The sequence below is a fragment of the Stegostoma tigrinum genome, chromosome 1 (genome assembly GCF_030684315.1).
Source record: "Stegostoma tigrinum isolate sSteTig4 chromosome 1, sSteTig4.hap1, whole genome shotgun sequence".
Taxonomy (NCBI): domain Eukaryota; kingdom Metazoa; phylum Chordata; class Chondrichthyes; order Orectolobiformes; family Stegostomatidae; genus Stegostoma; species Stegostoma tigrinum.
Genome location: NC_081354.1, coordinates 48,423,540 through 48,446,863, shown reverse-complemented (window position 1 = coordinate 48,446,863; position 23,324 = coordinate 48,423,540).

Genomic DNA, 23,324 nt, shown 5'->3' with positions numbered 1-23,324 from the left:
GGAGCAGGAAAGCTGCTGTTTCGGGTCGGGACCCTTCTTCATTTCTGATGAAGTGTCTAGGCCCGAAACGTCAGCTTTTGTGCTCCTGAGATGCTGCTTGGCCTGCTGTGTTCATCCAGCCTCACATTTTATTATCTTGGAATTCTCCAGCATCTGCAGTTCCCATTATCCTGAACCGAAACGTCAACTTTCCTGCTCCTCTGATGCTGCCTGGTCTGCTGTGCTCCTCCAGCTCCACGCTGTGTTTTCTCCATCACACCACCAGCTGCATCTTCCTCCGGTCTCCACTCCCTCACCATCTCTACCCCAGTTCCATTTCCACTCTCACCCCATTTCCACGTCTACTCCCATGCATTGCTCCATCTCTACCCCACCCTAATCTCCACGCCTATTCCCGTGTCCACCCCCACTTCTACTCCCATTTTAGCGACCATCCCTAGCTCTATTCCTATCTCCAAGTCCACCACTACCCCAACTCAATTCCCATTGCTTGCTTCATTCCCAACTCAGACACCAACCCAACTCTGTGTCCACACCACCCCCATCTCCTCACCCTTTCCCGGTTCCAGCTCCATCCACAACCTCATTCCCAGCTCGATGGCCACATCCGTTCACAACCCCATCCCCAGCTCTACACCAACCTCATTCCCAGGTCCATCCCCAACACTTTTTTGCCCCAATTACCTTCCTCAATTCTATGTTCACTCCTCATTCCTACCCTCACCCTAGGCTCCAACTTAATCCCCATTCCCACCCCATAAGATCATAAGATATGGGACTTGAAATAGAGCATTCAACCCATCAGGTCTGTTCCACCATTCAATCATGGCTATGTTTCTCAATGCCATTCTCCTGCCTCTTCCGTTACCCTTGATACCCTTAGTTATCAAGAATCTATCCATCTCTGTCTTAAGTACACTCAATGACTTAGTCTCCAAGGCCTTCTGTGGCTATGATTTTTAAAAAAAGAAACAAAACATTAATGGAAACAAAATATTATGATTCCATAAAGTTGCAGTTTTGTTACCTGCAACTAAGCCACAACAAAACCTGATTTGGTCAAATGTTCTGAAAGACAGATATTTATATTTGATATTTATCTGAGTTCCACAGATTCATCACCTTCTGGATGAAGAAATTCCTCCTCATCTCAGTTCTAAATGGTTGTCTCTTCGTTCTGAGGCTGTGCCCTTGAGCCCTAGTCTCTCCTACCAGTGGAAACATCTTCTCCACGTCCAATCTATCAGGACTTTCAGATTTTTATCACTTTCAATGAGATTCCTGCCTCCCAATTTTCCTAAACTCTATCAAGCACAGACCTGGAGTCCTCTACTGCTCTTCTTCTGACCAGCTTTTCATCTCCAGGATCATTCTTATAAATCTCCTCTGGAGCTCCTCCAGTGCCAGAAATTCCATCCTTGCATACGGGACTAGAAATTTCTCCCAATATTCCAAATGTGGTCTGACAAAAGCATAGCAGTACATCTTTGCTATTGTATTCTTGCTCTTTTGAAATAAACACTAATATTGCATTTGCCTTTTGAATTGCCAACTGAACCTGCATGTTAACCTTAAGAGAATCCTGAACTAGGCCTCCAAAGTCTTTTGGTGCTTCAGATTTCAGAAGCCTATCTCTATTTAGAAAATAGTCTACACCTCTATTTCCCCCTATCAAAGTGCATAACCTCACTCTTTCTCACATTGCATTCCATCTACCATTTTCCCCCCAATCTCCCAACATGCCCAAGTCTTTCCGTAGCCTCCCTGCTACCTCAACATTACCTGCTCTTTCCCCTATCTTTGTGTCATCTGCAGATCTAGCTCCATCCCCATCTCCAACTCCATCTCCACCCCATTCCTGCTCTTATTCCCATCTCCATCTCCAAACCCCCATTCCCACCACCATCCTTAGCTGTAGTTTACTAATCCTGTCAGATTACTCCTTATGAGATTATAATGAGCTACAGAGTGTACTTTTGTTTAGATTTTGACTGGTATTTTGATAAAACTCGCACAGATTTTCAAGTCTTCCTCAATCAAGTCATGCAACCAGAATTGAAATGAATACAATTAAAGCATTCTGTAGATCTGAAATATTGGACACAAAATGTTAATTTTATTTCTCTCTCTGCAGATGCTGTTTCACCTGCTAAAATGAGTGGAATATACTTTCATGGGGCTCATATAAAGTCAGGAGTCTAGGACACTAAATAGTTAGTGCTCATAGCTGACATGGGAGAGAGTTATTGAAATCAAAGACCAGGACGGACAGTGCCATACCTCCTTAAATTGGATATCAAATGAGAAGGAAGGTGACCATCAGCAATAATGATTATGTGAAAAAGAAATATTTGGTGGGATATGGACCAAGTGCATTTGGTGAGACTTGTTTAGTTTGGGATTATGGTCGACATGAACTGATTGGACCAAAGGGTCTGTTTCCATGCTGTATGACCCAATGACTCTATATCAGCTTGTTTTGAAGACAAATGGAAATAGTGAACAGAGAGGAAAATAATAGTGATAGATTGAGATTACATTGGATAAAATCTATATCATAGCTTGTGCAGGCAGAAGCTTAGCTGTCCTACCCTCTCTGAAAGCTAGAGTTATTACATCTGATAATGAGAGTCATCTGTAGCCTCTTGGAATGATACCTACTCCCTCCTCAACTTGATCATCTCTCATTATCAACAATCATTAAAGTGATCACAGCCCTTAGCATTTTGGCCTAAAAATCTTTCCAACACCCAAGAGAGGACATATCCAGTTACTTGCATATAAACACAGGTGACTGGATCTTTTCATAGGATTGAAAATTATTTAAACTTCTCCTGGAATGGCACTAGTTGAGATGAGAGGTGCTGGGATTTGCATCTTTGGCTTTCCATAGGTTTAGATTGTCATTGCTGCTCGAGTGACAGTTTGTGCAGTCCTCAGATGCAGAATACTGCATTGTTGATTATAAGTAATGCAATTTTATCCACATTCAGCTGGAACGCAACTAACAGAAAAGATTTATTCACAGGGCATCACATGCCTGCGTAATTATTATAATGTTTCAATCTGAGGCAGTCAAAGGTCCCTGACATCTGCAGACATACAAACAGATGCAAGGATTGCCTGAAGATCTTCTAGTTACACTATGACAGCCAAATGGCCATCAGATATATATTTTAGTAAGTGATTGCATACCGAGGTATGTTTTAGGTACTACAAAAAGACCTATTATTGCTCAGCAGAGGGACCCTGCAGAGCGATGTGGTGCCTTATGCTCTGTGTGTAACATTAAGTGGAAGTAAGTTTGTAATTGCTGGAGAAACAAGGCACTGAGCACATATAGTCCAGAGAAAATCCATTGGAGGTGAGGAGGATGAGAATGAACGTTGTGACCTCCTCGTATGATGTGAGTTACCAGGATCAACAAAATGCCGCTGAATTTTAGCACTTCTTTGCTGCTGTCAGCAAGGAAATTACATACTTCATATAACTCAGAAACTGACTATTTGATTAAATATGTCCGTCCTGGTGTTGTACTCTACTTGAACTTCATTCCTCTCTTCTTCCCCCAATCTTGCAACATATCCGTGTATTTATTTTTCTTCAAGCCCCCTCTTAAATAATTAGTTGCTTCAACTATTCTGCAAAAAAGTACTACATTCTACCAATTCTGTGGGTAAAGAAGTTTTTTCTGAATTTAATAGTTCCTAGCTCTTGTCTTCCCCACCCGACTACAGACTTTCATATTTTTAAAGACTTCTATCAGGTTATTCCTCAGCTTTTTCTTTTCTGGAGATGAGTGCCTCATCCTATCTTTTTCTGATGAATTTTCAGTTATGAATTTATGCACGTGAATATTTTTACACCAGCTCCATTAACTACATAGTACTGACAATTTTCTGCTTCATTTTACTATTAATCTCTTTCATAATTTAAGAAGATCTGCTTTTGGTTGCCATACATCATTTTCGTGGGAATGTATCCTGACATACCTGAACCATTTTCTCCTTAAATGCAGTCCATTGTTAAGCTATAATTGTGCCTGCTAATCTCTTAGTTTAATTCTTCTGTTCTGACCCCAATGACATTGATTATCAGTCAAGTGAATATTTACTGTAGATTGCAGTTTGCCCCTTTAACCTACTGACACCAAATCCACTGGGTCCACCTCATTCTGTGAAACCAGGTCCAGTAATGCCTCTTTTCTTGTTGAACTGGGGAGTACTGATCAAGAAAATTCTCTCAAACACACTTCAGAGACTGTTTCCTTCCTTTGGACTTTACATTATTGTTATCCTTCTTTATATTAAGATGGCGAAAGCACATCACAGCAACTTGCACCATTCTGTAATTGCCCTGGAAATTTACTCCTTTATATCTTTCTACCTACTGGTGGCCTGTAGAATGCATCTGCTCCAGAATATAATAGCCACTCTCTTTTTACACGCTGGCAAATATCCTTCAGATCATTCTGTTTCTCTACATCGAAAGTATTCACCATTATCAATACTGCCACCCTTCCTCATTTCTTGTGTACTTTTCCTGAATATCTCTTATTCCAAAATATTTAATAATCAGTCCTATAATTGCTATGAGACAGGTGTCAATTATCATGATTATTCCTATGTGATTATCAGTGCTTGCACTTCACCAACCTGACTTACCACACTTTGAGCAGTAGCTGGGACTCCTGGACAGCTCAGATATCCATACCAGCTCACTAAATATTTCTTCTGTTTGCTATTAAGAAAATAGATTGTTCTTCTGACGCTATTGGTTCTACCATCTTAAAGACTAATTTCTTCTATAAAATACTACAAGGAAGGAAGTCGCTGTACTTAGCTGGTATGGCCTACAGGTGACACCTGACCCAGAACAATGTGGTTTACTCTGAACTGGCCTCTTAAATGGCCTGGCAAGCCATTCAATTAAATCAACTGCTAGAAAGTCTCAAAAAAGGAATGAAACCGAACAGATTACCTTGCATTGATTAAGACATCTGAAACAACAACAGTAAAAACAATCCTGTTGACCCTGCAAGTTCCTCTTTACTAACATTTGGGGTTAGTCCCAAAATTGTCAGAGTTGTCTGAAAGACTAGTTAAGCTAGAGCTTGACATAATCATATTTACAGAATAATATACTTGCACACATTGTCCCAAACAACACCATCACAATCTCTGGGTGTGTCCTGTCCCACCAGCAGGACAGACCCCATGGGGTGGCAGACCTGTAGCTGGCTGTGGATGGGAGCTGACCTAGGAATCCTCAATATTTACTCCTGACATTATGAAGTCTTGCAGCATCAAGTCAAACGTGGGTATGGAAAATTCCTCCTGATTACCATGTATTGTTCTCCCTCAGCTGATAAATCAGGACTCTCCCATACTGAACACCAATTGGAGGAAGCACAGGATGACGGAAGTGGAGAACGTATTCTGGGTGGGGAATTTCAATGTCCATGACCAAAAACAACAGCACTTCTGAGCTGGTCAAGTCCTAAATGACATAACTACTAGATTGGGTCTGTGGTGGATGGGGGAGGAATAAACAACAGACGAATTCATATTTGATTTCATCCTCACTGATGTGCCTGTTGCAGATGCATTTGTCCGCGACAGTGTTGGTAAGAGTGAGCACTACATAGTCCTTGTGGAGAAAATCTTCAGTTTTCATTGTGAGTATATCTTCCAGTGTAGTGTGTGCTAAATGGAATATATTTCAAACAGATTTAGCCATCAAAGACTGGGTATCCATGAAGCACAGTAGGGTATCAGCAGCAGCCAATTTGTACTCCCACCACAATCTGCAACCTCATGACTGGGTTTATCCCATACTCTATCACTACAATGAAACCAGGGGTTCATTGAAGCTTGCAGGAAGTCGTATGAGGAGCAGCATCAGGCAAACCTAAAAGTGAGGTGTCAACCTGGTGAAGCTTCCACACAGGATTACTTGTATACCGAAAAGCATTAGCACGAAGTGATAGGTAGAGCTAATGGATTCCAGATGCAATGGATCAATTCTAAGCTCTTCAGTCCTGCCAAATCAAGTTGTAAATAGGGGTGGATAATTAAACAAATCACTGAAGGAGGAGACTGTATAAACATGCCCATCCTCAATAATGGGAGACAAAGTATAAGTTGCAAATCCTTTAAACAATCTTCAGCCAGAGGTGCCAAGTAGTTGAACTATTTTGGCCTCCTCCAGTTGTCTTTAGAAATATAGATGCTAGTCTTCAGCGAATTCAATTCACTCCATGTGATATCAAGAAATGGCTGGAGGCACCAGATACTATGAAGGCTATGGACCCTGACAACTTTCCAGCAATAGTACTGGAAATCTGTGTTTCAAAACTTGTTACATCCCTAACCAAGCTGTTCTATTATAGCTACAACACTAACATCTACCCAACTCTTGAAAATTGCCTGGGTATATTCTATGCACAAAAAGCAGGACAAATCTATCCCAGTCAGTCTACTGTCGATCATAGGTGAAGTGATGGAAGGTGTCAACAACAGTGCTATCAAGTAGCACTTGCTTAGCAATAACTGAACCACAAGCTGACAAAATCCTGGAGGTTACTATTGATGAGAAGTTGAATTGAACTAGCCATATAAATACCATGGTTACAAGAGTAGATCAGATCAGATGTTAGGAACCCTGTAGCAAGTAACTTGCCTTACTCTGCAAAGCCTGTCCACTAACCACAAGGCACACCCAAGAATATAATGGAATATTCCCTACTTGCCTGAATGAGAGTAGCTCCAACAACACTCAAGACATTTGACATCATCCAGGGCAAAGCATCCTCCTTGATTGGAAACTTGTCCATAAACATTCACTCCATCCACCACCAAAGATCAGAAGCAGCAATGTGCACCAACTACAAGGTACACTATAAAAATTCACCAAGTCTCCTTGGAAGTAGCTTTCAAACCAAACTGCTATCTAGAAAGACAAGGACAGCATATACATGGAAACATCACCACTTGATAATTCCCTTCCAAGCCACTCACCATCCTGACCTGGAAATACATCAGCATTCCTTCACAGTCACTAGGCCAGAATCCTAGAACTCCCTCCCTAAGGACATTGTGGGTTAACCGACACCAAGTGATTGCAGCGGTTCAAGAAGACAGCTCAATATTACTTTCTCAAGGGCAACTAGAATGGGCACAAATGCTGGGCCAGCTAGCAATGCCCACATTCCATTGATGAACTTGAAAGATTCTCTTGAACATTTTACTCTCAACTGGCTGAAATAATTCCCCATTCTTCCCTCATTCCACTCCTACACTTTCTGTTAAAGAGATAAATTTAAACAAAATACTTTACTCTAAAGATTGAAAGCCTTCTTCATTTTGTGGCTGATGTAGTGACAATTAATCACTTTGCTGTAATTGTGAAATGACATGTAATGATCCTGCCATGGCTATATGGTAGGAGTTTTCTCAGTGGTCTGTGAACAAAATGTTTGTCTATGCTCTCATGTAGCCCCCTTCTAATTTTCAAATAGTTCTATTCAGAAATAGCCAGCAGCACACATTGAACCTTAAACAAAAAAAATGGGTATTAAGCAATTATTGCAGAAAGTTACTTGAGTAAAAAGTGATAAGGTTATTTGCTAAGCTACATAGTACAAAAATTTGACATAAACATGAATGTTACATGTGAAAATGAAATACATCTGTAATATTGCAAGCTTGGTATGCTTGAAGATTCTGAAGTTCCAGTTAAAGGAAGATCCAACTGTTGTAATGACTTTTGTAATCAAAAAGACAAATATTGTTCCCAAAGATAGTCTAAGCTGAAGAAATCCTCGAAGGAGTGAGGACTCCCTTCTTCTACATTGACAGCACTGCAGCTTGTGGCTATTGAAGCCTAGTTCCATACGTCAGTTCTTTTCCAGGTAATATATGCAAACAGACCTTTTCTGCTCTTTTACAATTAAAATTAGATTAAACAGTTTAATAAAAATACAAACTAATGATTAGCAGACATAATTTGACTTGAAACAAGGATCACCTGAGTTGGCATTTAACCAAACACATATTTGGTGACATTCTGCAATCCACAACCACAAATCTAAAATCTGGTACCACCCAGATAATGAAGTGGCCACATATATAAACACAACTTAACCTACATTACATTAAAGATTATTGAAAACTGTAAAAGTGGTCTATGTATAATATAACAGTGTTAAAAAAGTCATGGGGACCATGAATACTGTTGTCGTTGGATGCATTGTTCACTATGACATGAAGCTGAGGCTTGGACTTCAATAATCTAAGATATACCTGCTGGTTTATATGGCCTCGTTTGCAAAATGCTTGGGGTCCCCAAATTTAAATTGTGGCTGTTTTGTATGTTATTGACTTACTTTTCTGTTTGAAGTAAAAGTAAATTGTTCTTTGCTGCAAAAATTAATTTTACAACCCACACCAACATCAACTACAAATATTATTACTAAAGATGTGCCACACAACTTTGTGTTCAGTGGATCAAAACCAAAATTTCATGGAAACTCACAGAAACCAATGTGGCTATGTAAATAGACAAACAGGAGGCTGGAAGAACACAGCAAGCTTGGCTGCATCTGGAGGAAAGTAGCAGTCAATATTTCGGGAATTAGTCTTCTCAGGTAATATCCGAAACATTGACTGCTCCTTTCCTCCAGATGCTGCCGAGCTTGCTATGTTTTTCCAGCCTCCTGTTTGTCTAACTTGGATTCCAGCATCTGCAGTTGTTTTTTGTCTTTGTCTATGTAAGCAATTCTGTACGGATGGCATAGTGATACCCTGACACAGACAGGCAGAAATTGCTGTTATGTTGTGTATCAAGATAAAAATGAATCCAATTTGAAATTTTTAAAATGTATCACGAGTAGCTCTTATTTCAAGATGTCTTTCATAATGTTCAAGTAACTGTCTTCAAATGACTGTCTGAAACCAGCTTTTATCAAACAAAATAGCTGCAAATGTTAACGTTAATGAATCTTTGTTCCATATGCGTCATATCCTTCTTCCCGTCTCTGTTCAATACTGCAGAAGTTTGAGTCTTCACACATGTTCGAAGTTCAATAGGCAGTCTTGGAATTCTTTAATTATTAATGACGTTTTATGAATATTTCTAAAGGTAACGTTGTCAGCTCTGGCTGCAGTTGATTCCACAAGAGAAATAATGTGATTTTCAGAAACAATTTTGTAAGATTCCTTATGGCCATGTTAAGGGAAGAAAAGCTTTCTTTGCATGGCATATAATATTATAACTATCTAGTCATGACAGGTGCGGTGAATAATATAGGATAAAGTGCAAAATTTGGAATAACACAGCCTATGCTGTGTTGTACAGAATAACACAATCTACAATCTGATATGTGTACTGATGCAACCTGTGATCTCATATAGAACATAGAACATTACGGCGCAGTACAGGCCCTTTGGCCCTCGATGTTGCACCAACCTGAAGCCCATCTAACCTACACTATTCCATTATCATGTTTATCCAATGACCATTTAAATGCCCTTAAAGTTGGCGAGTGTACAACTTTTGCAGGCAGGGCATTCCACACCCTTACTACTCTCCGAGTAAAGAACCTACCTCCGACATCTGTCCCATATCTTTCACCCCTCAATTTAAAGCTATGTCCCCTCGTGCTAGCCATCACCATCCCAGGAAAAAGGCTCTCACTGTCCACCCTATCCAATCCTCTGGCCATCTTGTATGTCTCTATTAAGTGTTCTCTTAACCTTCTTCTCTCTAAGATGAAAAGGTTGGACCTTTAGTTTTTCAAGTATAAAAGAGAGGTGACCTTATTAAAACATACAAGATTCTTAGGGGGCTTGAATGTGTAGATTCCCTTAGTTGGACCAGAGGGCTTAATTTCAGACTAAGGGCTTGCATGTTTAAGACAGAGATGAGGAGGAATTTCTTCTCAAAGGATAGTAAATCTGAGGAATTCCCTACCAGAGAGGGCAGTTGAATGTGGGTGAATAATCAGTGAGGGAATAAAGGGTTTTAGAGGAGATGGAGATGAGGATTATCAGATCAGCCATGCCATCATTGAATGGTGGTGCAGACTCAATGGGCTGAAAGACCTACTTCTGCTCTGGTCTTAATGACAGTATCATGGGCAGAGAACAGAAGAAGTCAGCAAAAGGATATAGACAGGCTAAGGGGAGTGGAAAAACATTTGACTGATAGAATTCGGGAAAATGTGGGCTTTTTCAACGTGGCAGGAAGAAATGAAAACTAGAGTACAACTTAAATTTACAGAAGTTGCAGAACTTCAAGTAACACAGGAATCTGCACATGCTGGCAAATGAATAATAAATAGTAAGTATGCAGGCATCGAAAGAGATTAGGAGGCAAATAGATTATATCCCCTTGCATTACAGAATAAAGTAAGGAGCTTTTGCTACAATTTTACAAGACATTGCTGGAGTACTGCATACATGCTCCTGACTGGAGAACGGATATAATCAAGGATTGATTTAATTTATAAAACCCAACACTGAAAGCTTTCTCATTGTTTTTTGGACTCAGGTCAGAGTAAATACAATTCCTCTCCTAGAAAGACTTATCGGACAGTTCAGAGAATACAGTTCCCAATTTAAAAAAAAAATTTACTCAGGGCATAAGCACCTATGGCTAGAACAGAAATTGAGTTACTACCCTGAATCGCCCAGAGAGCGATTAAGAGTCAACCATATTGCTGTGGGTCTGGAGTCACATGTAGGCTAGCCCAGGTATAGAGAACAGATTTCCTTCCTCAAAAAAAGGACATTAATGAACCAGATGGGTTGTTCTGATAATTTTTAATGGTTCGTGATCACTGCCCTACTCTTAATGCCCGATTCATTACTGAGTTCAAATTAAACCATCTGCCACAGTAGCATTTAACTCCAGTCCCAGAACATTAGCTGAGTTTCTGGATTAATAGTCTAGTGATAGCAACACCAGGCCATAGCCTCCCCAGTTTAATTTGCCAACCTTCCACACCCAGGATTGTTTGGGTGGAAATGTAAAGGTGAGAATACATAAGCTTTCAATTTTGACAGCATTCATGTAAGAAGTCCTCCCAGTTCACAGAAAAGAACTGAGGACAGTTAAAGTGAACTTAAAGATTTGATAAAGAGGGGTAACTTCTCCAATTTGAGCCTCTGTAATGGATAGTGGGAATTACTGCAAATGGTCATCTCCTCATGAAATATCCTTCAGGGAAAACTGGCAGACTGTTTTCAAAATAAAAACTTGCTTTTTGCTCCTGTTCTCAGAAACCATTGCATTTTCTCTGTCTTCTCTTTTCTAGAAGATGTTTACCCATGAACACCTCTTTGCCCTGTTTGAATTCTTTTCATTCATTCAAGGCATGTGCTCGGCCAACATTCAATGCCCGTCCCTAACTGCTCAAGCTAGACCATTTCAATATGTTTGAAGTTACTCTGTCTGCAGAAGAACATGTTGCAGCATAATAGATATGTTAACATATTCTGTAACATGAAGTTTGTCTTCAAACAGTCTGCTCTGTGAAATTTGAATTAATGGAGTTTGAATATGGTGGATGGAATAATCTCTGTGTATGGTATGGTATATGGATTAAGAGTAGTGCAACATATGAAATAACCGTCCGCAATATAATATGTAGTGTAATGCAGTCTCTAGTTTGATAGATGATCTATTATTTGCAATATATAATGTAAGTTAATACTGTCTGCTCTGTGAACAGTGGATTAGCACCATTTTCAGTTTATATGATGAAAGGTGAAATGATGTTTTAATGAAGAGTCAAGGAGCCATAATGTGAATCGTTTTCACACCACTGATGCTGTCTCATCCAGTGAGAATTACTAGCAATTTCTGAGTTTGTTGCAGTGACATAACACAGTCTGCAGTGAAATTTATTGAGTAATATAGTTTGCAGTATACTGTATGGATTAACACAGTCTGCCATATGATATACAAAATAACACAGCCTGCAGCATGATTTTTGGAATAAAAAGCTTTCTGTGAAATACATCGATTTACACAGACTGCAACGAGATGTAAATGAAGTGACATGCAGCCAGTTTGGTAAAGGTGAACTTCAATAAGATACTAAGATTGGGAATTTGAAGAGGAAGGGAATGCCAAATATCTTGTCAGTTGGGCTCTTTATAAAGTCTAATCAAACATTGCTTTTAGAATTCAGCTTTATTTTACCATTAACTTGCAATTTGCTTTAGTCTTAGTGGTAAATAAGTTACCTGTAAGTTACAATGCATGGTTAGTTAATTTATAACAGGTTCTCTAGCCAACAGTGTCTGAGTCAGTCCTTAGAATTCCCGGTAGTATACGTACAGACATTACTGCTTATGCACAGGATAAGGAGCATGGAGGCCAGCTCAAGAAAGTATAGCCTTGACAAAGTACTGAACTTGGGATTTTGGTGAATGAGGGTATTTGGTACAGTGACAGAAGTAGTGTTTCAGTTTTTGCAGAGAAAAGGTAGTTGAAGATGGTTTGATACAATGATATCTGAGAGCTGTAAGTCCCCACCAGTAATTAGGTAAGCATGTAGGTGACTGTTTAGTGAGATTTATGCTTCCTTTTTTCTCTAAAACAGTACTCTAAATTGGTATCAAAATTTAGAGCTTAACTAGTTAAGCTGCTCCATATAAATGACACATTGTTAAGTGGTATTTCTAAAATTGAAACATGATTAGAAACTTACAACAGAAGTGGTGAGACAGGCGAAATGCCGCAGCTGTAATATGAGAGCTGGTGGACACCTGTGTGATCCAGAGCAATCACATCTGCAGAAAGTGTCTGCAACTCAAGCAACTTTGTTGCACAATTGATGAGCTGGAATCTGGGATGTATTAGGGAAGGAGAAAGTTTCCTTGTTCTTGTTATTACAGGAGGCAGGCATGCTTATTAGTTATTTCAGATTTGGTCTGTGGATGGGCACAGAAGGGTTTGACTATGAGTGAGGCAGCTATCAGTATCAAGAAGACAGCATAGGAGAAGCCTCAGACATACCAACTGCTCAACTGGTTTGTGATTCTTGCAACCTCTGAAAATGAGGACAGAAACTGCGATGAGTATGAGTCAACTGACTGCAGCATTGTCGTATGAGGGCCATTTGATTATAAGACAGAAAAAAGCATGTAATGGCCGCAAGAGTCTGTGTAGTTAATAGATAGGTGCAGTTTTCTGATGCTGAAAGCATGAGTTCTGAAGGCTGTACTTACTTTTAAATGACAGGGTTGAGGGTAACTGATCTAGGCTGGAGCGGTACTTGGAATGAAAATTGAAGGATCCACTTGCTGTGTTTCACGTTGGGAACAATTATATGGTCAGGACCTCTTTTCAGTCCTGACTAAGAGAATATGAGAAATGGGGGCTAAATTTAGAATTAGAAGGGGGAGGCAATAGCCTGGTGACACTATCACATGGCAGATGGACAAATTTGAATTCAATAAGAAATCTGGAATTAAAAGAATAATGAAAACCATGAATCCACTGTTGATTGTCAGAAAAACCCAAATGGTTCACTCAAGTCCATTAGGGAAGGAAACTGCCACCCTAATCTGGTCTCACCGACATTGAAATTCAGAAATAGAACATAGAACATAGAACAAAGAACAGTTCAGCGCAGTACAGGGCTTTCGGCCCCACGATGTTGTGCCAACCTATTATCCTACTAAGATCAAAACTGCCCTGGATACCTCCATTATACTATCATGCATGTGCCTATCCAAGGGTTTCTTAAGAATCTCTAAAGTATTTGGCTCCACTGTCATTGCAGTGCATTCTACATGTCCACCACTCTCTGCGTAATCTCTGTAACATCTCCCCTATACCTTCCTCCAATCATCTTAAAATTATCACCCCTCATAATAGTCATTTCTGCCCTGGGAAAAAGTCTCTGACTATCCACTCTATGTCTCTCATCATCTTTTACACCTCTATCAAGTCACCTCTCATCCTTCCTCATTCCAATGAAAAAAGCCATTGCTCCCTCATAAGACTTGCCCTCCAGTCCGGGCAATGTCCTGGTAAATCTCCTCTGCATCCTCTCTAAAGCTTCCTATAATGAGGTGACCAGAACTGAACACAATTCTCCAAGCGTGGTCAAACTAGGGTTTTATAGAGCTACAGCATAACCTCATGGCTCTTAAACTCAAATCCCCTGCCAATGAAAGCCAACAAACCATACGCCTTCTTAACAAACCTATCAACTTGGGTAGCATCTTTGAGGGATTTATGGATGTGGACCCCAAGATCCTTCTGTTCCTCCGCACTGTCAAGAATTTTATCATTAACCCTGTATTCTGCATTCAAATTTGACCTTCCAAAATGAACCACTTCACACTTTTCTGGGTTGAATTCCAACTGCCATTTGCCCAGCTCTGCATCCTGTCAATGTCCTGTTGCAACCTACAACAGCCCTCCACGCTATCCACAACTCTATCAACCTTTGTATTATTGGTAAATTTACTAATCCACCCTTTCACTTACTCATCCAAATCATTTATGATGATCGCAAAGAGCAGAGATCCCAGAACAGATCCCTGCAGATCACTGGTCACCAAGCTCCAGGATGAATACTTTCTATCTACTACCACTTTCTGTCTTCTATTGGACAGCCTGATTTGTATCCTGACAGCCAAATTTCCCTGAATCCCATGTCTCCTTATTTTTTGAATGAGCCTACCATGGGAAACCTTATCAAATGCCTTGCTAGAATCCATGTACACCACATCCACTGCTCTGCCATCACCAATGTGTTTTGTCACATACTCAAAGAATTCAGTAAGGCTTGTGAGACATGACCTGATCCTCATAAAGCCACACTGACTATTTCTAATCAAACTGTGCTTTTACAAATGATCATAAATACTATCTCTCAGAATCCTCTCCAATAATTTGCCCACGACAGAAGTAAGACTGACTGGTCTATAATTCCCAGGATTATCTCAACTCCCTTTCCTCAACAAGGGAACGATATTTGCCACCCTCCAATCTTCTGGTACCACTCCAGTGGACAGTGAGGACGCAAAGATCATCACCAAAGGGGCAGCAATCTCTTCCCTTGCTTCCCCTAGTGACCTTGGATATATCTCGTCTGGCCCAGGGGACTTATCTATCCTTATGTTTTTCAAAATTTCTAGCACATCCTCCTTCTTACCATCAACCTATTTGAGCATATTTCATGCTGTCCTCTCAAACATCAATGTCCCTCTCACAGGTGAATACTGAAGCAAAGTATTCATTAAGGATGTCCCCTACCTCCTCTGACTCTGCGCACAAGTACCCTCCTGATTGGCCCTACCCTCACTCTGGCAATTTTCTTGTTCCTCACAGAAGCATAGAATGCCTTGGTGTTTTCCTTGATCCTACCCACCAAGGCTTTTCCATACCTCCTTCTAGCTCTCCTAAGTCCATTCTTCAGTTCTTTCCTGGCTACCCTGTGGACCTCTAGAGCCCTGTCCGACCCTTGCTTCCTCAGCCTTCAGTAAGCTTCGCTCTTCCTCTTGTCTAGATGTTCTACATGCCTTGCCATCTAAGGGTCTTTCACGCTACCATCCCTTCCTTGTCTCAGTGGGACAAACCTATCCAGCACTCGTAGCAAATGCTCCCTAAACAACCTCCGCATTTTTGTCATGCATTTTCCTGAGAACATCTGATCCCAATTTATGCTCCACAGTTCTTGCCTAGTAGCATTGTAGTTCGCCTTCCCCCAATTAAATACTTTTCCATACCGTCTGCTCCTATCCTTCTCCAAGACTATAGTAAAGGTCAGGGAGTTGTGATCACTATCACTGAAATGCTCTCCCACCGAGAGATCTGACACCTGGCACCAAATCCAATATGGCCCCTCCTCTTGTCGGCCTACCTACATATTGAGTCAGAAATCCTTCCTGGACACACCTGACAAAATCTGCTCTATCCAAACTATTTGCACTTAGTAGGTTTCAGTCTATATTAGGGAAACTGAGGTCACTCGTGACAACAACCCTAATACTTCTGCACCTTTCCACAATCTGTCTCCCAATCTATTCCTCAGTATCTCTTTTGCTACTGGAGGGTCTATAGAAAACTTCCAATAACGTGACTGCTCCTTTCCTATTTCTGACTTCCACCTATACTGATTCAGTAGACAAACCCTCCCCAACGAGATCCCTTTCTGTAGGCTGTGATACCATCCCTGATTAGCAAAGTCACTCCCCCCCCTTCCTATTTCTTTTGAAACATCTATACCCCGGAACATCCAACAACCATTGCTGCCCCTATGTTATCCAAGTCTCCATAATGGCCACAACATTGTAGCTCTCAGTACTGATCCATGCTTTAAGTTCATCCCCCTTATTCCTGACACTTCTTGCATTAAAATAGACACACTTCAATCCATCGCACTGACTGCAACTTCACCCTATCAACTGCTTATCCTTCCCCACAGATTCTCTGCATGCTGTATCTGCTTGTACACAGGCTACCCCATCCTCTGATCTGTAGATCTGTTTCCCATTCTTCTGCCAAACTAGTTTAAACCTTCCCGAAGAGCCCTAGCAAGACTTCATCCATGTTATTGGTGCCCCTCCAGTTCAGGTGCAACCCATTTTTCCTGTATAGGTTCCACCTTCCCAAGCATCCCAATGTATGAGAAAGTGTCCCAAAGATCCGCATATCTGAAGCCCTCCCTCTACACCAGCTCTGTAGCCATGTGTTCAGCTGCTCTCGCTCTCTACTTCTGGCCTCCTAGCCTGTGGCACTGGTAGTAATCCTGAGATTACTACTCTGTTCATTCTGGCTTTTAGCTTTCATCCTACCTCCCTATAATAAAGGAATAATTTAAAAGTTCAACAGCTCTTAATGAGTCTTCCGCTTATCTTGCTGTCCAGGAGACCTGAGCTGCCTGTTCTTGACGCTGCCAACACAGGTACCAATGCTACTCCTGAAATTGCTGCCTCTCTGAAATCCCTTTGTGTCTCAGGATCATGCTCAGTCAGGATCCATTCACATATCAAGTTGAGATACTGCCACGAGCCGCTGCAAGACATACAACCGAGACTCTAGTCTGAGATCCGGCGAGTGACCAGGATGAGACCTGCCATGAGCCTTGGAGAGTGTAGGCTGGGACCTGTCATGAGCCACTGAGAAATCAGGCTGGGACCTGCCACAAGACACCAAAAGGCTAGGCTGAGAGGTGCTCTGAGCTGCTGAGAGACTAGGCCAGGACCCATCATGACATGACAGAACTCCAACAATAAACTCTTCTACCTCAATTGAAGGCCAAGACCACACAACAGCTTCTGTAACAAAACTGCAATATGCTGAACTTGATCAAGTTAGAGATCACTCTGAAAAAACAACTTGACATATTCACTGGAGCATGGCACTTGACTTGAACACCAGGAAGACAAATGTCCTGTGACAAATACTATGCTTTCAACTGAGATTCGTGTTCCTCGCCTCCCATTTCTTGGAAGCTGTTTATTCAAAAACACTGACATCAGATTTGGCGATGTACCTCCTTATCAACGTGCTAGCTGTGCCTATTATAACTTGTGCATGACAGTCTATGAGTATTTTGATGTTATGCCAATATAAAACTTGAAATCTATGAGGCAGCAGTTCTCCCAATGTTTCTCTATAGTGCTTGATACATGGACACCTTATAGATGCCATATTAAGGTATTTGAACAATAGATCAATGGTGTCTTAGAAGGACCTCGTAAATCAGATGGGGATCAAAAGTATGAACCTGAACTTCTTCCAGATATAGAGGCCATCATAATTTCACATCAGCTGAGATAGGTAAGACATGCCATCTGAATGCTTAACTCAGGATTATCTAAGCAGGTACCGCACTCAGAGCTTATTTCATTGCACCAATGCTATTCTCAATCTTTCTAGTAGAAATGTTGAAACTTACCAATATGAGATCCAACCGTAAACTCTTCTACCTCAATTGAAGGCCAAGACCTAGATAATAGCTTACTTCAGAATTTGTTCACATAATTCAAAGACAACTTCAAAGCCTTCATGACAATCTTCTCTGTTAAAGTCAACAAATGCCCAATTTGAACCCAACCGATGATTCGTTATGAAAAATTACATCAATCCCTTCTAATAAAAAAAACACAATCAGTGGGAAAATAGAGAGATATAGAGACTGAAATAGAGGGCAGTTGTTTGAGCCAACAACTCTCCAACACCCCGATTAGCCATTTGTGATGTCTTCACAGTGGCTTAAATAGATCTCATAAGTTGTCTATGAATGCATGGGAGATAATGCCAACTCATTTTCAACATTCACAAGAAAGAGAGACACTACTGATGATGACAATATCTCCAAAAAAATCTGCAACATGATATATGGTTTAAAATAGTTTGTAGGGTCTTTATGTGGATAAAATGTCTGCAATGCAATATTTGAACAGTCTTGATGTGATTGATGGTTTAACACAGACTGCAATGTGGTAATTCAAGTAACACAGATTGCAATGCAATATATGGATTAAGACAGACTTTTGATTTGATTTATTATTGTCATATACTTAATTACAGTGAAAAGTTTTGTTTACATGCAGTACAGCTGATCATAACATGCAAAAACACAAAGAGCATAGTGAGATTGAACAAAGAGAGGAATACATAGTTACGGCTGCAAAGAACGTGCACAAAAAACAAGATCAACATTAGATTTGAAATCTGAGAGGTCACTTCAGAAATCTAATAACAAACTTTCTTATGATACGTGGATGAACACAGATTTCAGTGCAATAGATGTGATTTCAACAGATTGCATGTGTTGATGGACCGAACATAGACTGCAGTTTAATTGATGGATTAACACAGACTCCATTGTAATAGATGTACCAACACAGTCCAAAAGATGATAGATGGACTAATATCGACTGTAATGTGATAGTTCGATTAATACATTAATGTAATTAGTGCATTAACAGATTGCAGTATGATACATGGATTATCATAGACAGGAATGTAATAGATTGATTTACACAGACTGTAATGTGATTGATAAATTGACACAGATTGCAATATGATAGATGGATTAACACAGACTGCAATGTGATAGATGAATTAACACAGACTTTAATGTAGGAGGTGGATTTACATAGACTGTATTTGACACGTATTAACATAGTCTGTGATGTGATAGATACATTATGAGACCACAATGTGATCAATGCATCAACACAATTTGTAATCTGATAGGTGCATAAACATTGACTGTAATGTGATAATTGGACTAATGTGGACACACCATGATATATGGATCAACATAGACTGTAATGTCATAAATTGATTGACACAGTCTATAATATGGTACATGGATTAACATCAACTGCAATGTGTTAGATGCATTTACTCAGACTGTAATGTAATGGATAGATTACCACTATCTGCATCTGATAGATTGACACAGTCTTGTGACATGATAGGTGCATTAAGACCGACTTTAATGTGTGTGATGGATTAACACAGACTGCAATGTAATTAATGCATTAACATGGTCTGTAATGAGACAAATGCATTAACAAAATCTGCAATGTGATAGAATGATTAACGCAGACTGCAGTGAAATAGATTAACTTAGATAGTAATACAACAAATGTGCAAATACAGACTGCAGTGCAATAAGTGAATTTACACTGTAATGTGATTGAAGGATTAACAGTTGATATGTGATCATCAGATTAACATAGATTGTCTGATAACATAGACTGTAATGTGTTCAGTGGATTAACACAGAATGAAACATGATAAAATGGATTAACGCCAACTACACTCTGCATGATAGAGCAAAACAGACTGCATTGTAATAGATGTTTTAACATAGGTGTGTAAACATAGACTGTAATGTGATAATTGGGCTAATGTGGACTGCACCCTGACAACAAAGTGTGGAGTTGGATGAACACAGCAGGCCAAGCAGCATCTTAGGAGCACAAAAGCTGATGTTTTGGGCCTTTTTTCTGATGAAGGGTCTAGGCCTGGAACGTCAGCTTTTGTACTCCTAAGATGCTGCTTGGCCTGCGGTATTCATCCAGCTCCACACTCTGTCATCTTGGATTCTCCAGAACCTGCAGGTCCCACTTTCTCTGCACCATGATATATAGACAATAGACAATAGACAATAGGTGCAGGAGTAGGCCATTCGGCCCTTCAAGCCAGCACCACCATTCAACATGGATTAACATAGGCTGTAATGCCATGAATTGATTGATACAGTCTGTAATATGATAGATGGATTAACCAAATACACTGTGTTTGATAGACCAAAACAGACTGCATTGTAATAGATGAATTAACACAATCTGTAATATGATAAATGCATTCACACAGCCTGCAATGTAATAGATACATTAATATAATCTCTAACATGAGAGATGAAGTTACACAGTTTTCATTGTAGTAGTTGAATTAATGCTGTCTGTAATGTGATAAATGGATTAACAGATTGCAATGTGATACATGGATCAACACAGTTTGTGATGTCATAGGTGCATTAAGAAACTCCAAGTGGTAGATGCATTAACACTAACTGTGCAGTGACAGTGGATTAATGCAGACTGCATTGTGCTAGATACATTAACACAGTCTGTAATGTCTTAGTGAATTAACACAGTCTGCAGTGTAAGAGATGCATTGACAGACTGTAACATGATAGATAGATTGACACAGACTTCAATATGATATATGCATTAATACACACTGCAAATGTGATTGATGGATTAACAGAGACTGCATTATGGTATGTGGATGAACACAGGCTATTGTATGATGGATGGATTTACACAGATTCCGATGTTTTTATGCATTAACACAGACTGCATTGTGATACTTGGATGTACATGGACAACAGTGTGATAGATAAATGGACACAAATTGTGTTGACAATGCGTTAATGGACTACTGCAGATTGCAATGTGATGGATAGACACAGCCAGCATCTGATGTATGGGTTAACAGAGCTTGTAATGGGATAGATGGATTAACATTGAGTGTAGTATCACAGATGGTTTAACACAGACAATAATGTGCTAGACGGATTAGTACAGACTGCAGTGGTATATATGGATTAACAGCATCTGCAATGTAATAGCTGGATTATGGAATCATAGAGTCATACAGCTTGGAAACAGACCATTCAGTCCAACTCAACCATGCCAACCAAGTTTCTCAAACAAAACTAGTCCCATTTACCTACATTTGGTCCATATCTCTTTAAATCTTACCTACGGCACGCACCTATAACCAAATGCTTTCTAACTGTTGTAACTGTACCTATATCTACCACTTGCTCTGGCAGTTCGTTCCACATACAAAACACCCACTGTGTGAAAATGTTGCCCCTCAGGCCCCTTTTAGATCTTTCTCTGCCCATGTTAAAAATATGCTCTGTAGTTCTGAATTCCTTCCATCCTAGGGAAAAGACACTTGCTATTTATTTTCTTTTCACCACTCACTATTTTATAAACCTCTATAAGGTCACCCCTCAACCTCCTACACTTCAGTGAAAAAAATCTAAGCCCATCCTTATAACTCAAACCCTACAGACCCAGTGACGTCTTGGTAAATCTTATCTAAACCCCTCCAATTTAATATTATCCTTCCTATGGCAGGGCAACCAGAACTGTATACAGTACTCCAGAAGAGGCCTCACCAACATATTGTACAACCTCATATTTCTCTGAGCAAAGAAGGTGAGCTTGCTAAATGCTTTCTTACCCACCTTGTCTAACTGTGATGCAACTTTCAAGGAACTGCATATCTTAGCACCTATGTCTTTCTCTGTTTGACAACACAACCAAGAACCCTATCATTAACTATATAAGTCCTACCCTTGTTTGTTTTACCAAAATGCAATACTTGTCCAAATTAAACTCCATTTGCCACTCCTCAGTCCATTGGTCCAATTGATCAAGATCTCTTTGTAATCTTAGACAGCCTTTTTCACTGTCATCAACACAACCAGTTTTGGTATCATCCACTAACTTACTAATCATGCTTCCTAAATTCTCATCCAAATTGTTTATATAGATAACAAACAGTCGAAATCCTTGCAGCACACTGCTGGTCACAAGCCTCTAACCAAAAATCAACCTTCCCCACCATCCTCTGTGTCCTACCATAAAGCTAATTTTGTATCCAATTGGCATGCTCGCCCTGAATGCCATGTGATCTAACTTTTATAGTTAGTCTAAAGCTCGTCAAAAGCTTTATTGAAGTCCATGTAGACAATCTAATACTCTGTCTTCATCAATCTTTTCAGTTATGTCCTCAAAAAATTCATGCAAGTATGTGAGATGTGAATTCCCACGCATGTGCTGACAATCCCTTTTCTATCCTAATCTCTCCAAATACATGTAAATCCTATCTCTCAGAATTCCCTCAAACAACTTAGCCACCATTGATGCCAGACTCACAGGCTTCTCATTACAGCCTTTCTGCAATAAAAACAGATTACCTATTCTTTAGTTCTCTGGCACCTCAACCATGACTGTAGATGATACAAACTTTTTCTGCTAGGGGCCCTGCAGTTTCTTCCCTAACTTCCCACAATGCTCTGGGATACACTTGATCAAGTCCCAGAAGCTTATCCATTTTTATGTTTCTTAAGACTTCCAGTACTTACTCTTAGGTAATGTGGACTGTTTTCATGATGACAATACTTATTTTCCTGCGTTCTCTAGCCTCTGTTTCTTCCTTCAAATTTAAAAATAATGTATAATACTCATTTAGTACCTACTTATCTCCTGTGTTTCCACACATAGGTGAACTTGTTGATCTTTAAGGGGCCCTATTCTCTTCATAGTTGATCTTTTGTTCTTAATGTACTTGTACAATCCCTTTGGATTATCCTGAACCATATCTGCCAAGATTACCTCCTATCCCCTTTTTGCCCTTTTGATTTTCCTCGTAAGAATGCCCCTGTACCTTTCATACTCTTCAAGAGATCCACTTGATACCAATTGCCTACACCTAATACAGGACTCCTCCTATTCTTGACCAGAGACTCAATATCTTTGTTCATTCTTTGCTCCTGTGAAACAACAGCTGGATTAAAATAGATTGTAATATAATAGAAGATTTAACACAAACTGCAATGTTAAAGACAAATGGATTAACACAGACTGTAAAATGAGACATGAATTATCACAGGTTTTAATGTGATATGTGGATCAACAGTCATTGAGCTTTGGGGCTGTTCTTCCCAGTCCCATGCATGCATGCGTGAAGTTAGGACCAAGACTGTGTGGGTCACTAGCCTGACCTATTCCTGCCTCCTGCTGACGTAGATC